This window comes from Mobula hypostoma, chromosome 6 (assembly GCF_963921235.1).
Source record: "Mobula hypostoma chromosome 6, sMobHyp1.1, whole genome shotgun sequence".
Taxonomy (NCBI): Eukaryota; Metazoa; Chordata; class Chondrichthyes; order Myliobatiformes; family Myliobatidae; genus Mobula; species Mobula hypostoma.
The window spans coordinates 5,218,235-5,232,248 of record NC_086102.1 but is presented as its reverse complement, the minus strand read 5'-3'; the positions used below and the strand labels follow the sequence as shown (position 1 = coordinate 5,232,248).

General features: G+C 44.8%; 1 long non-coding RNA gene across 4 annotated transcripts in view; it reads left to right on the top strand.

The window, feature by feature from the left end:
- Positions 1-14,014, top strand: part of LOC134347799 (uncharacterized) — a 45,754-nt gene that overhangs the window by 12,773 nt on the left and 18,967 nt on the right. For all 4 annotated transcript variants that reach the window (XR_010018253.1, XR_010018252.1, XR_010018251.1 and 1 more), the window contains 2 exons: positions 8,063-8,154; positions 9,454-9,553. This is a non-coding gene — a long non-coding RNA (uncharacterized LOC134347799). The remainder of the gene's footprint in view (positions 1-8,062; positions 8,155-9,453; positions 9,554-14,014) is intronic.

The following is a 14,014-nucleotide window of genomic DNA, read 5'->3' as shown; positions in this document are numbered from 1 at the left end:
TTTTTTGAGGATGTAACTAGTAGAGTGGATAGGGGAGAACCAGTGGATGTGGTATATTTGGATTTTCAAAAGGCTTTTGACAAGGTCCCACACAGGAGATTAGTGTGCAAACTTAAAGCACACGGTATTGGGGGTAAGGTATTGGTGTGGGTGGAGAATTGGTTAGCAGACAGGAAGCAAAGAGTGGGAATAAACGGGACCTTTTCAGAATGGCAGGCGGTAACTAGTGGGGTACCGCAAGGCTCAGTGCTGGGACCCTAGTTGTTTACAATATATATTAATGACTTGGATGAGGGAATTAAATGCAGCATCTCCAAGTTTGCGGATGACACGAAGCTGGGCGGCAGTGTTAGCTGTGAGGAGGATGCTAAGAGGATGCAGGGTGACTTGGATAGGTTGGGTGAGTGGGCAAACTCATGGCAGATGCAATTTAATGTGGATAAATGTGAAGTTATCCACTTTGGTGGCAAAAATAGGAAAACAAATTATTATCTGAATGGTGGCCGATTAGGAAAAGGGGAGGTGAAACGAGACCTGGGTGTCATTATACACCAGTCATTGAAAGTGGGCATGCAGGTACAGCAGGCGGTGAAAAAGGCGAACGGTATGCTGGCATTTATAGCGAGAGGATTCGAGTACAGGAGCAGGGAGATACTACTGCAGTTGTACAGGGCCTTGGTGACACCACACCTGGAGTATTGTGTGCAGTTTTGGTCCCCTAATCTGAGGAAAGACATCCTTGCCATAGAGGGAGTACAAAGAAGGTTCACCAGATTGATTCCTGGGATGGCAGGACTTTCATATGAAGAAAGACTGGATGAACTGGGCTTGTACTCGTTGGAATTTAGAAGATTGAGGGGGGATCTGATTGAAACGTATAAGATCCACCAAAGGGATTGGACAGGCTAGATGCAGGAAGATTGATCCCGATGTTGGGGAGGTCCAGAACGAGGGGTCACAGTTTGAGGATAGAGGGGAAGCCTTTTAGGACCGAGATTAGGAAAAACTTCTTCACACAGAGAGTGGTGAATCTGTGGAATTCTCTGCCACAGCAAACTGTTGAGGCCAGTTCATTGGCTATGTTTAAGAGGGAGTTAAATATAGCCCTTGTGGCTACAGGGGTCAGGGGGTATGGAGGGAAGGCTGGGTTCTGAGTTGGATGATCAGCCATCATCATAATAAATGGCGGTGCAGGCTCGAAGGGCCGAATGGCCTACTCCTGCACCTATTTTCTATGTTTCTATGTTTCTATATTCAGTGTACAAGCCTGGGAATCGACTGTGATTTTGACTGCAGGGCCTCTGGGTCTCAGGAGCTGTAAGGTAGTGGTTCAGCTAGCTGAACTGCCCATGTCACAGTAAACGCCTGTCTCCTGGCTGGGACACAGTTTACACAGCTCACTGGATCCACAATACAATACCTGGTCCCACCGAGCTCGCGAGTCAAGCATCAAGCCAAGTCCACCCTCTGCTGGTGAATCCTGGAACAGCAGCCTCTGCTGGCCTCACTGAGAGGCAACTACACATAGTCATAGTCATACTTTATTAATCCTGGGGGAAATTAGTTTTCGTTACAGTTGCTCCATAAATAATAAATAGTAATAGAACCATAAATAGTTAAATAGTAATATGTAAATTATGCCAGTAAATTATGAAATAAGTCCAGGACCAGCCTATTAGCTCAGGGTGTCTGACCCTCCAAGGGAGGAGTTGTAGAGTTTGATGGCCACAGGCAGGAATGACTTCCTATGACGCTCTGTGCTGCATCTCAGTGGAATGAGTCTCTGGCTGAATGTACTCCTGTGCCCGACCAGTACATTATGTAGTGGATGGGAGACATTGACCAAGATGGCATGCAACTTGGACAGCATCCTCTTTTCAGACACCACCGTGAGAGAGTCCAGTTCCATCCCCACAACATCACTGGCCTTACGAATGAGTTTGTTGATTCTGTTGGTGTCTGCTACCCTCAGCCTGCTGCCCCAGCACACAACAGCAAACATGATAGCACTGGCCACCACAGACTCGTAGAACATCCTCAGCATCGTCTGGCATCGAACACTACAACAAAGAAATAGGCCCTTCAGCCATTCTAGTCAGTGCTTGACTATTAATCTTTGTAGTCCCATCGACCCTATAAGCTTCCCTAGCCATCTCATCCATGTACCTTTCCAAACTTCTTTTAAATGTTGAAATCGAATCCACATCTGGCAGCTTGTGCCACATCTCACCACCCTGATGCTCCCCTTGATTTCTTTGCCTTTCATCCTTAATTTTTCATCCTTAACCTATGGCCTCTAGTTGCAGTCTCACCCAGACTTGGTGAGACTATACCCCTCATAAAATTAATTTCCCCCACATTCTTCCAGTGTATTGAAAAATGATTAGGAAGTAAGTATTATAATTCTAACAAGGGATATGTTAAACAATATTTGATATGAAATAGATATCTTTAGACACTTAACAAGTGTCCTGAACATGGTTCTGGATGAAGGATCTTTGCACGAAATGTCGACTGTTTACCCCCCTCCAAAGATATGGCCTGACCTGCTGAGTTCCTCGAGTATTTTGTGTGTGTGCAACACACGCTTGACTTGTCTAGATCTAGACCCCAATCTGACAGGAGCAGCGTTAGTTCACAGTTGCCAGGATAGGAAAACTTGGCTTGAATTGGCTAGATCTAAATCTTCACTTTCAGTCTCCTCTGAATTACCCAGTCCACATTCATGAATTATAGAACTCTTTACTCAGTCTATGTTCGGGAATTACTGAACTCTGAACCCAGTCTACGTTCAGGAATTACAGATCTCTGTACCCAGTCTACGTTCAGGAATTACTGAACTCTGAACCCAGTCTACGTTCAGGAATTACTGAACTCTGAACCCAGTTTACGTTCAGGAATTACAGACTCTTCTTTTTAAATTAATTTTTTAATATATTTCTACAAAACACTACAGAGAGAAAACCCAATAACAAAATGGAGATTTATACAGTGCAATTCAAACAAATACAGTGGAGATTCAAACAATCCAATATGTAATTCATATCAATAAGGAAAAAAGCACCCAAAGAGAATTATGTAAAATTAGTATCCACCCCAACCTCCCAATGAAAAAGAAAAACCCAGGCCAACCATTTGCATATAAAAGAAAAAAAAAATCAATTGGAGCATTCAACCCCAGAGAGCTGTCAATATATACAGGAAAAAAAAGTATAATGCTGACTACCAAAAGTATAATATAATTCACAACAAACAACTGTGTAACTTACAAAAAAAAGCTGAAAGTAAGGGATTGTAGCATACAAAAAAAGGATAAATAAAGAATTATGAAAATATTCAAGAAAAGGTCCCCACACCTTATGAAACTTTATGTCCGAATTAAGAAGTGAATAATTCATCTTTTCGAGGTCTAAACAGGCCATAATGTCTCTGAGCCATTGAGCGTGAGTGGGGGGGGGGCAGCATCTTTCCACCTAAGAAGAACCAACCGTCTAGCTAAGAGAGAGGCAAAAGATAATGTTTGGCATTTATCGGACTCAAGTGCAAATTTACATCACCCAAGGTGCCAAAAAGAGCAACCAGAGGGTTAGGTTCTAAATGTCAATTAAAAATATGAGATAGGGTTGAAAAAACTTCTCTCCAGAATTTCTCTAGACTAGGACAGGTCCAATGCATATGAATAAAGGAAGCCTCAGCCCCTTTACACTTGCGGGGCTAATGTCAGGATAAAACCGTGATCAATTAGTAGAAATTACAGTCGCTTTACCCAGTCTACATTCATGAGTTACAGATCTCTGTACCCAGTCTACATTCAGGAATGACAGAACTCTTCACACATTCTACATTCAGGAATTACTAAACTCTGAACCCAGTCCACGTTCAGGCATTACAGACTCTGTACCCAGTCAACATTCAGGAATTACAGAGCTCTATTCCAAGTCTACGTTCGGGAATTACAGACTCTGTACTCAGTCCACGTTCGGGAATTACAGAACTTTCAACCCAGTCTTCGTTCAGGAATTACAGACTCTGAACTCAGTCCATGCTTGCGAATTACAGAACTCTGTACCCAGTCTACGCTCAGGAATTACAGAACTCTGTACCCAGTCTACATTCGGGAATTACAGACTCTGTACCCAGTCTACGTTCAGGAATTACTGAAATCTTTGCCTAGTCTATGTTTAGGAATTACAGACTCTGTACCCAGTCTGTGTTTGTGATTTGCAGAACAGTACAGCACAGAAACAGGCCCTTCAGCCCACAATGTCTGTACTCACTGTGATGCCGAATTAAACTCAAACCTTCTATCGTCACATGATTCACATCCACGCATTCCCTGTATAATAACGTGTCGTAGAGTTACCGGGTCATGGAGCACTTCAGCACAGAAAAGGACTTTCAGCCTGTCTAATGCAATCTGCCTCGTCCCATCGACCCACACCTGGACAAATCCACTCCACACATGGACATCCAAACCTCTCTTCAATACTGGTGTTGAGCTCAACACCTGCCACTCCCGTACTCCATCAGCATCCCGTTCTGAGTAACAGCCTCTTAACCACCACTCCCGTATCTTCTTCCATCACCAGCCCAGGCAATGCATTCAATGCATCCACCACTCTCGAATAAAGAACTTGTCCCTCACATCTCCTTTGAAATTATGCCCTCTCACTTTACGTGCATGCCCCTTGGTTTTACACATTCCAACTCTGAGAAAAATATACTGTCTGTTTACTCTACCTATGCCTCTCATAATCTTATAAAACTCTATCATTTCTCCCTCAGTCACTGCTGCTCCAAAGGTAACAACCCAAGTTTATCTAACCTTCCATTATAGCTCATGGCCTCTAATCCAGGCAAGATCCTGGTAACCTATTCTGCAGCCTCCCCAAAGCCTCGACACCCTCCCTGTAACGGGGTGTCCAGAATTGTGTGTAATACTCCAAGTGTAGTCTAATTGGAGTTTTACACAAGTGCAACACGACTTCCTCACTCCTACAAATAAAAATTAAAGATTTAATTGTCACTTTGAAACTTCGAAACACTCAGTGAAATGCGCCGTTTGCAACACTGACCGACACAATCCGAGGACTAGGCTGGCAGCCCACAAGAGTCGCCATGCTTCCGGCAACAATATAACGCACGCTCAACTTCCTGACCTACCAGATGGCACGTCTTTGAAATATTGGAAGAAAGCAGGGCACCTGGAGGAAGCCCACACCGTCACAAGGATGACGAACAAACCTTCTTACAGCAGTTGTATTTGTTTCCACAAAATCGTTCTGCCCCGACTGCGAATTTCCAGCAAACTCGGGCCAGCCTGCAGACCCCCTACAGCCCACCAGGTGGCAGAAGAACTCTGTCCCAATCCAGCCCACCGACCCAGTCTCTTTGTAAAGTCCAATTCTGGTTGAAACCTTGAGGTTCTGGGCCTGGGTACCTGTTGATACCGGAGCCTGCGATAAACTTGAAAATAAAAACCTGCATGTAAAGAAAAGCTAAAAAAAAGACTGTCTGCTGGCTCCTGTGATTTAAAGCTCAAAGTTCAAAGTAAAATTTATTATCTAAGTACATACTGTATATATTACCTTGAGATTCATTTTGATGCAGATATTTTTACAGGAAAATAAAGAAATACAATATAATTTGTGTTAAACTCTACATAAACAAAGACGGACAAACACCTAATGTGCAAATAAAGGGAAACTGTACAAATAAAAACATACCAAGACCGTGAGTTGTCGAGTCTGTGAGGTTGAATCAGTTCAGTGTTAAGGTGAGTGAAGTTCTCCCCTCTGGTTAGGCAGCCTGATGGTTGAGGGTTAATAGCTGTTCCTGAACCGGTGGTGTGGAACCTGAGGCCCCTGTACCTCCGGATGAATGGAGAAGGTGAGAAGGGAGCATGATTGCATGGTGAGGGTCCTCAATAGTAGATGCTGCTTCCTTGCGGTACGTGACTGGTGGGGAGGGCTTTGTCTGCGAAGGTCTGTGTTGTATCCATATACAGCCCAGGCTTTTGGGCCTGAAGCTCTCCCACCATTAAGGGTGTGAAGCACCTTCAATAACTCCAAAAGACTGAGGTTGAGTAAATACTGAAAAGCTTTTATTCGCTGTACAATGCGACCTCCATGCTGATTGTCTGCCCCTGGATTGAGGGGGAGGGGCAAGGCGAAATCACCTTTATTCAGGAATCTGTGGGAGGAGCCACAGGGGCAGTCAACAGAGGGGCGTGTCCAGACAGTTAACCCAGTTACAACATATATATGGTTTACCACAGGGTGAGGGCAATGGGTGCAGGAGGGCATCACTGCCTGCAGGTTCCCCTCCAGGTCCTCATTTTCATGGATCCTACAACTCAGGGGCTCGTGCAGGTAGGAATGGGGTGATAGCATGGCTGAATGAGTGCATGGACAAGGTCTCAAGTTCTTGGACCATTGGAATCTTTACTGGGGAAGGGGGGACCTGTACCAAAAGGACAGGCTGCACCTCAGCTGGAGGGGAATCAACATCCTGGCCAGGAGGTTTGCTGATGCTGCCAGAGAGAGTTTAAACTAGTTTTGCAGGGGAGCTGGGAACTGGAGCCCCAGGTCAGTAAGGGCAGGATTGGACTAGAAGGAAGACATCAGGGAAAGTATTGAAAAGCAAAATCGAATAGGTATGACGGGTCGGAGAGCTTGAAATGTGTATGCCTTGATGCTATGAGTATTATGGGTAAGGGTGATGAACGTAGAGCACGGATCAGTACCTGGAACTGTGATGTTGTGGCCATGACTGAAAGTTGGTTGAGAGAGGGGGCAGAAGTGGGTGAGTAATGTACCAGGTTTCCAAGTTTTATGAAAACAGAAAGAGGCAAGAATGGAGGGGTTGGTGGTGGTGCACTACTAACTGGAGACAATGCCTCAGCTGCTCTTGGGAAACAAAGTGGAGGGGTCAGACACTGAGTGGAACTCAGGAATGGGAAAGGTGCAATCACACTGAGACATTGTACTACAGACCCCTCATAGCCACCAGGACAGCGAGGAACAGATATGTAATCAGATAAGGAAATGTGTGAAAATAATAGGGTTGTTGTCACAGGGGATTTCAACTCCCTGAACATAAACTGGGACTTTTTTAGTGCAAGGGGTTTAGATGGGGCAGAATTTGTTAAGAGTATCCAGGAAGGTTTCTTAAATCAGTATGTGGGTGGTCCAACAAGAGAAGGAGCCACACTGGACCTGCTGCTGGGTAATGAGCCTGGCCGGGGGCGGACCTTCCAGAGGGTGAACAGTTAGGGAACAGTGACCACAACCCCTTAAGTTTCAGGATAGCCTTAGACAAGGGTAGGTATGGTTCTTGCAGGAGAGTTTTAAATTGGAGTAGGGGGAATTGCGAGGGTATTAGGCAGGAACTAAGAAGAATTAATTAGGAACTCCCTTTCTCCAGCAAGTCCACATGTGGAGGGTGTTTAAGAATCAATTGCACAGAGAACAGGAAAGGTAAGTTCCTGTTAGAAGGAAGGGTGGGGATGGAAAGAGAAGAGAAGGGAACCCTGAATATCCAGAGGGGCGGTGAATTTAGTTAAGAAGAAAAAGGAAAAGTGTGTAAAGCTTCAGAAGTCAGGATCAAATGGAGCAGACGAGAAGTATAAGGAAGTGAGAAAGGAAATAAAGAAGGGAACTAGGGAAGCCAGGAGGGGCCATGACAAGTCCTTGGCAAGTCGGATTAAGCTGAATCCAAAGGCATTCTATACATACTTCAGATAACTAAGGATAGGGTGGGACCACTCAAGGATAAAGGGGTGGGGGAATATTTGCTTGGATGCAGAGAATGTGAATGTGATACTTAATGAATACTTTGCTTCAGTGTTTACCAAGGAAAGGATATGGAGGACCAGGAGATCAGTACTGAGTGTATAAATATGTTAGGGCATTTAGAGGTCGAGGAAGAGAAAGTGTTGGGCTTCCTAATAAGTATTAAGGTGGATAAGTCCCCAGGACCTGATGGGATTTACCCCAGGTTATTGAAGGAGAGAAAGATGAGATTACTGGGGCTTTGACCGGTATCTTCATGTCCTCTCTAGCCACAGGTGAGGTCCCGGAGGACTGGCGAGTGGCTAATGTTGTACTTCTATTGAAGAAGGGAACAAGGGAGAATCCTGGAAACTACAGACGGGTGAGTATCATATTGTTTGCTAGGGAAATTGCTGGAGAAAGTTCTTTGGGATAGGATACATGAGCATTTGGAAACACATGGGCTAATGAGGGAGAGCCGGCGTGCCTTTGTGCGTGGCAGATTGTGCCTTACCAACAACTCAGTTGTTGGACAAGGTAATGAGAGAGATTGATGAGGGTTGGGCAGTGAATGTTGGCTACATGGGTTTTAGAAAGGCATTTGGCAAAGTCCCTCATAGGAGGCTGATCCAGAAGGTTAAGATGCATGGGGTCTGTGTCAAATTGGCTATTTGAATTCAGAACTGGTCTGCACATAGAAAACAGGGGGCAGTGGTTGAAGGGACATGTAATCTGGAGGTCTGTAATCAGTGGTGTTTCTCAGAGATCAGTGTTGGGAACTCTGCTCTTTGAGATATAAATGAATGATAGATGGGTGGGTTAATAAGCTTGTGGATGATACCAGGACTGCTGGAGTTGTAGATCGTGTATAACACTAGCAAAGAATGCAGGATGGTATAGATCAGTTGCAGATATGGACAGAGAAAAGGCAAATGGAGTTTAACCCATGTAAGTGTGAGGTGTTGTACCTCAGGAGGGCAAATGCAAGGAGACAGTACACTGTGAAGGACAAGATTCTTAACAATGTTACTGAGCAGAGAGATCCTGAGATCCAAGTTCATTGCTCCTTGAAAGTGGCTACACAGGTCGATAAGGAGGTTATGCTTGCTTCATTAGTCAAGGCATTGAGTTCAAAAGTCAGGAGCTAATGTTGCAACTTTATAAACTCTGGTTAGGCCACATCTGGAGTATTGTGTACAGTACTGGAGCCTCACTACAGCCCCACTACAGGAAGGATGTTGAGGCTTTGGAGAGGGTGCAGAAGATGTGGTTTACCAGGATGCTGCCTGGTTTAGAGGGCATGTGCTATCATGAGAGGCTGGATAAACATGGGCTGTTTTCTCTGGAGCATCGGAGGCTGAGGGGAGATCTGATTGAGGTTTATGAGATTATGAGTGGACAGGGTAACCATTCCCAGGGTTGAAATATCTGATACCAGAGGGCATGTGTTGAAGGTGAGAGGGAGCAAGTTCCAGGGGAATGTGAGGGGTAAGTTTTTCACTCAGAGAGTTGTGGATGCCTGGAATGTGCCCGAGGAAGATGGTTGGGTTTACTGTTGAAATGTTGCAGTCAGTATCTGCAAGTATGTGACTGTTAAAGCCAAAGGAAAGTATGGATAGGTTTCAAAACCAGTCACAAGACTTCCGTAGTCAGCTCATCTTTATCTTTAATCTTTAAACAGGGGGAAGAAGGAGAAGCTCACATGGTCATAGGGCGAACGTGCAAACTCCACACAGACAGCACCAGAGGTCAGGATGGAACCCGGACGCTGCTGCTGAGAGGTAGTGGCTTTATCAGCGATGGTACTTTGCTTCCCAAATCAAACAACGTTCAATGTCCTTAGCAACACACACAAAATACTGAATGAGTGATGCACTATCAATTACTCCAAAAGACTGGAAGTAGAGTAAATACTGAAAGGCTTTAATTAACAGTAAAATGGATCCACATCCATGCTGAGTATCTGCCCCGGACTGAGGGAGGAGCAGTGACACAATTGCCTTTATTCAGGGGTCTGTGGGAGGAGCCACAGGAGCAGTCAGCAGAGGGGCGTGTCCAGACAGGTAACCCGGTCACAACCTATATGTATGGTTTACCACAATAAACTCAGCAGGTCAGGCAGCATCTATCGAGGAATAAACGGTTGATGTTTCAGGCCGAGACCCTTCATCAGGACTAGAATGGAAGGGGCAGCAGCCAGAATACAAAGGTGGGGCAAGGGGAAGGAGGACAAGCTAGAGGTGATAGGTGAAGCCAGGTGGCTGGGAAACATAGAAACATAGAAAATAGGTGCAGGAGTAGGCCATTTGGCCCTTCAAGCCTGCACCGCCATTTATTATGATCATGGCTGATCATCCAACTCAGAACCCTGTACCAGCCTTCCCTCCATACCCCCTGATCCCCGTAGCCACAAGGGCCATATCTAACTCCCTCTTAAATATAGCCAATGAACCGGCCTCAACTGTTTCCTGTGGCAGAGAATTCCACAGATTCAGCACTCTCTGTGTGAAGAGGTTTTTCCTAATCTCAGTCCGAAAAGGCTTCCCCTTTATCCTCAAACTGTGACCCCTCGTTCTGGACTTCCCCAACATCGGGAACAATCTTCCTGCATCTAGCCTGTCCAATCCCTTTAGGATTTTATACGTTTCAATCAGATCCCCCCTCAATCTTCTAAATTCCGATGAGTACAAGCCTAGTTCATCCAGTCTTTCTTCATATGAAAGTCCTGCCATCCCAGGAATCAATCTGGTGAACCTTCTTTGTACTCCCTCTATGGCAAAGATGTCTTTCCTCAGATTAGGGGACCAAAACTGCACACAATACTCCAGTTGTGGTCTCACCAAGGCCTTGTACAACTGCAGTAGTACCTCCCTGCTCCTGTACTCGAATCCTCTCTCTATAAATGCCAGCATACCGTTCGCCTTTTTCACCGCCTGCTGTACCTGCATGCCCACTTTCAATGACTGGTGTATAATGACACCCAGGTCTCATTGCACCTCCCCTTTTCCTAATCAGCCACCATTCAGATAATAATTTGTTTTCCTATTTTTGCCACCAAAGTGGATAACTTCACATTTATCCACATTAAATTGCATCTGCCATGAATTTGCCCACTCACCTAACCTATCCAAGTCACCCTGCATCCTCTTAGCATCCTCCTCACAGCTAACACTGCCGCCCAGCTTCGTGTCATCCGCAAACTTGGAGATGCTGCATTTAATTCCCTCATCCAAGTCATTAATATATATTGTAAACAACTGGGGTCCCAGCACTGAGCCTTGCAGTACCCCACTAGTCACTGCCTGCCATTCTGAAAAGGTCCCGTTTATTCCCACTCTTTGTTTCCTGTCTGCTAACCAATTCTCCATCCACATCAATACCTTACCCCCAATACCGTGTGCTTTAAGTTTGCACACTAATCTCCTGTGTGGGACCTTGTCAAAAGCCTTTTGAAAATCCAAATATACCACATCCACTGGTTCTCCCCTATCCACTCTACTAGTTACATCCTCAAAAAATTCTATGAGATTCGTCAGACATGATTTTCCTTTCACAAATCTATGCTGACTTTGTCCGATGATTTCACCGCTTTCCAAATGTGCTGTTATCACATCCTTGATAACTGACTCCAGCAGTTTCCCCACCACCGACGTTAGGCTAACCGGTCTATAATTCCCTGGTTTCTCTCTCCCTCCTTTTTTAAAAAGTGGGGTTACATTAGCCACCCTCCAATCCTCAGGAACTAGTCCAGAATCTAACGAGTTTTGAAAAATTATCACTAATGCATCCACTATTTCTTGGGCTACTTCCTTAAGCACTCTAGGATGCAGACCATCTGGCCCTGGGGATTTATCTGCCTTTAATGCCTTCAATTTACCTAACACCACTTCCCTACTAACATGTATTTCACTCAGTTCCTCCATCTCACTGGACCCTACTATTTCTGGAAGATTATTTATGTCCTCCTTAGTGAAGACAGAACCAAAGTAATTATTCAATTGGTCTGCCATGTCCTTGCTCCCCATAATCAATTCACCTGTTTCTGTCTGTAGGGGACCTACATTTGTCTTTACCAGTCTTTTCCTTTTTACATATCTCTAAAAGCTTTTACAGTCAGTTTTTATGTTCCCTGCCAGTTTTCTCTCATAATCTTTTTTCCCCTTCCTAATTAAGCCCTTTGTCCTCCTCTGCTGAACTCTGAATTTCTCCCAGTCCTCAGGTGAGCCACTTTCTCTGGCTAATTTGTATGCTTCTTCTTTGGAATTGATACTATCCCTAATTTCTCTTGTCAGCCACGGGTGCACTACCTTCCTTGATTTATTCTTTTGCCAAACTGGGATGAACAATTGTTGTAGTTCATCCATGCAACCTATAAATGCTTGCCATTGCATATCCACCGTCAATCCTTTAAGTGTCATTTGCCAGTCTATCTTAGCTAATTCACGACTCATACCTTCAAAGTTACCCCTCTTTAAGTTCAGAACCTTTGTTTCTGAATTAACTATGTCACTCTCCATCTTAATGAAGAATTCCACCATATTATGGTCATTCTTACCCAAGGGGCCTCTCACGACAAGATTGCTAATTAACCCTTCCTCATTGCTCAAAACCCAGTCTAGAATAGCCTGCTCTCTAGTTGGTTCCTCGACATGTTGGTTCAAAAAACCATCCCGCATACATTCCAAGAAATCCTCTTCCTCAGCACCTTTACCAATTTGGTTCACCCAACCTACATGTAGATTGAAGTCACCCATTATAACTGCTGTTCCTTTATTGCACACATTTCTAATTTCCTGTTAAATACCATCTCCGACCTCACTACTACTGTTAGGTGGCCTGTACACAACTCCCACCAGCGTTTTCTGCCCCTTACTGTTATGCAGCTCTACCCATATCGATTCCACATCTTCCCGGCTTATGTCCTTCCTTTCTATTGTGTTAATCTCTTCTTTAACCAGCAACGCCACCCCACCTCCATTTCTTTCATGTCTATCCCTCCTGAATATTGAATATCCCTGAACGTTGAGCTCCCATCCTTGGTCACCCTGGAGCCATGTCTCTGTGATCCCAACTATATCATAATCATTAATAACAATCTGCACTTTCAATTCATCCACCTTGTTACAAATGCTCCTTGCATTGACACACAAAGCCTTCAGGCGCTCTTCTACAACTCTCTTAGCCCTTATACAATTATGTTGAAAAGTGGCCCTTTTTGATGCTTGCCTTGGATTTGTCGGCCTGCCACTTTCACTTTTCTCCTTACTACTTTTTGCTTCTACCCTCACTTTACACCCCTGTCTCTCTGCACTGGTTCCCATCCCTCTGTTGTGAACTAACCTCCTCACGCCTAGTCTCTTTAATTTGATTCCCACCCCCCAACCATTCTAGTTTAAAGTCACCTCAGTAGCCCCCGCTAATCTCCCTGCCAGGATATTGGTCCCCCTAGGATTCAAGTGTAACCCGTCCTTTTTGTACAGGTCACGCCTGTGCCAAAAGAGGTCCCAGTGATCCAAAAACTTGAACCTGGAAGTGGGGGTAAGAAGCAGGGAGGTGATAGTGGGAAAGGCAAAGGGGTGAAGAGTTTGGGATTTGGTAGAAGAGGAAAGTGGAGCGTAGGAGAAGGGGAAGGAGAAGCAGCACCAGGGGGAGGTGAAAGGCGAGTGAGGAGGACAGGTACGAGGCCAGACTGGGAAATAGAAGACGGGGGGAGGGAAAGACCACTGGAATTCGGAGAAACTGATATTCATGCCATCAGGTTGGAGGCTACCTAGACGGAATAAAAGGTGTTGCTCCTCCACCATCATGGCAAAAGAGGAGGCCATGACCAACACGTTGGAATAGGACTGGTTATTAAGGATGATAGGCACACTCTCTAACTTGGTTACAGGAATACTTACTGTATGATCTCCTATCATAGTCCTGCATAGTGCTTTTGCAGAGAACTAACACTCGAGGAACAAGAAACAAGGGTCGTCTTTATCCACCAGAGGCATTTGCTTGTATTCAGAATTTACTGCAGTGTGGTTGGTCAGGGTGTGACAGACAGTACAAAAACAATGCCATTCAACAAATATAAAGTACAAAGAATTCTATAAAAGATAAAGTTAGAGGTTAAAGTACAGATATGGAATAAAATGTGCATCAATACATAAATTCTGGGAGATATAGTACATAAAACGTACAACATAGACCATTGCAGCACAGTCCAGGCCCTTCAGCCCACAATATAGTACCTACTC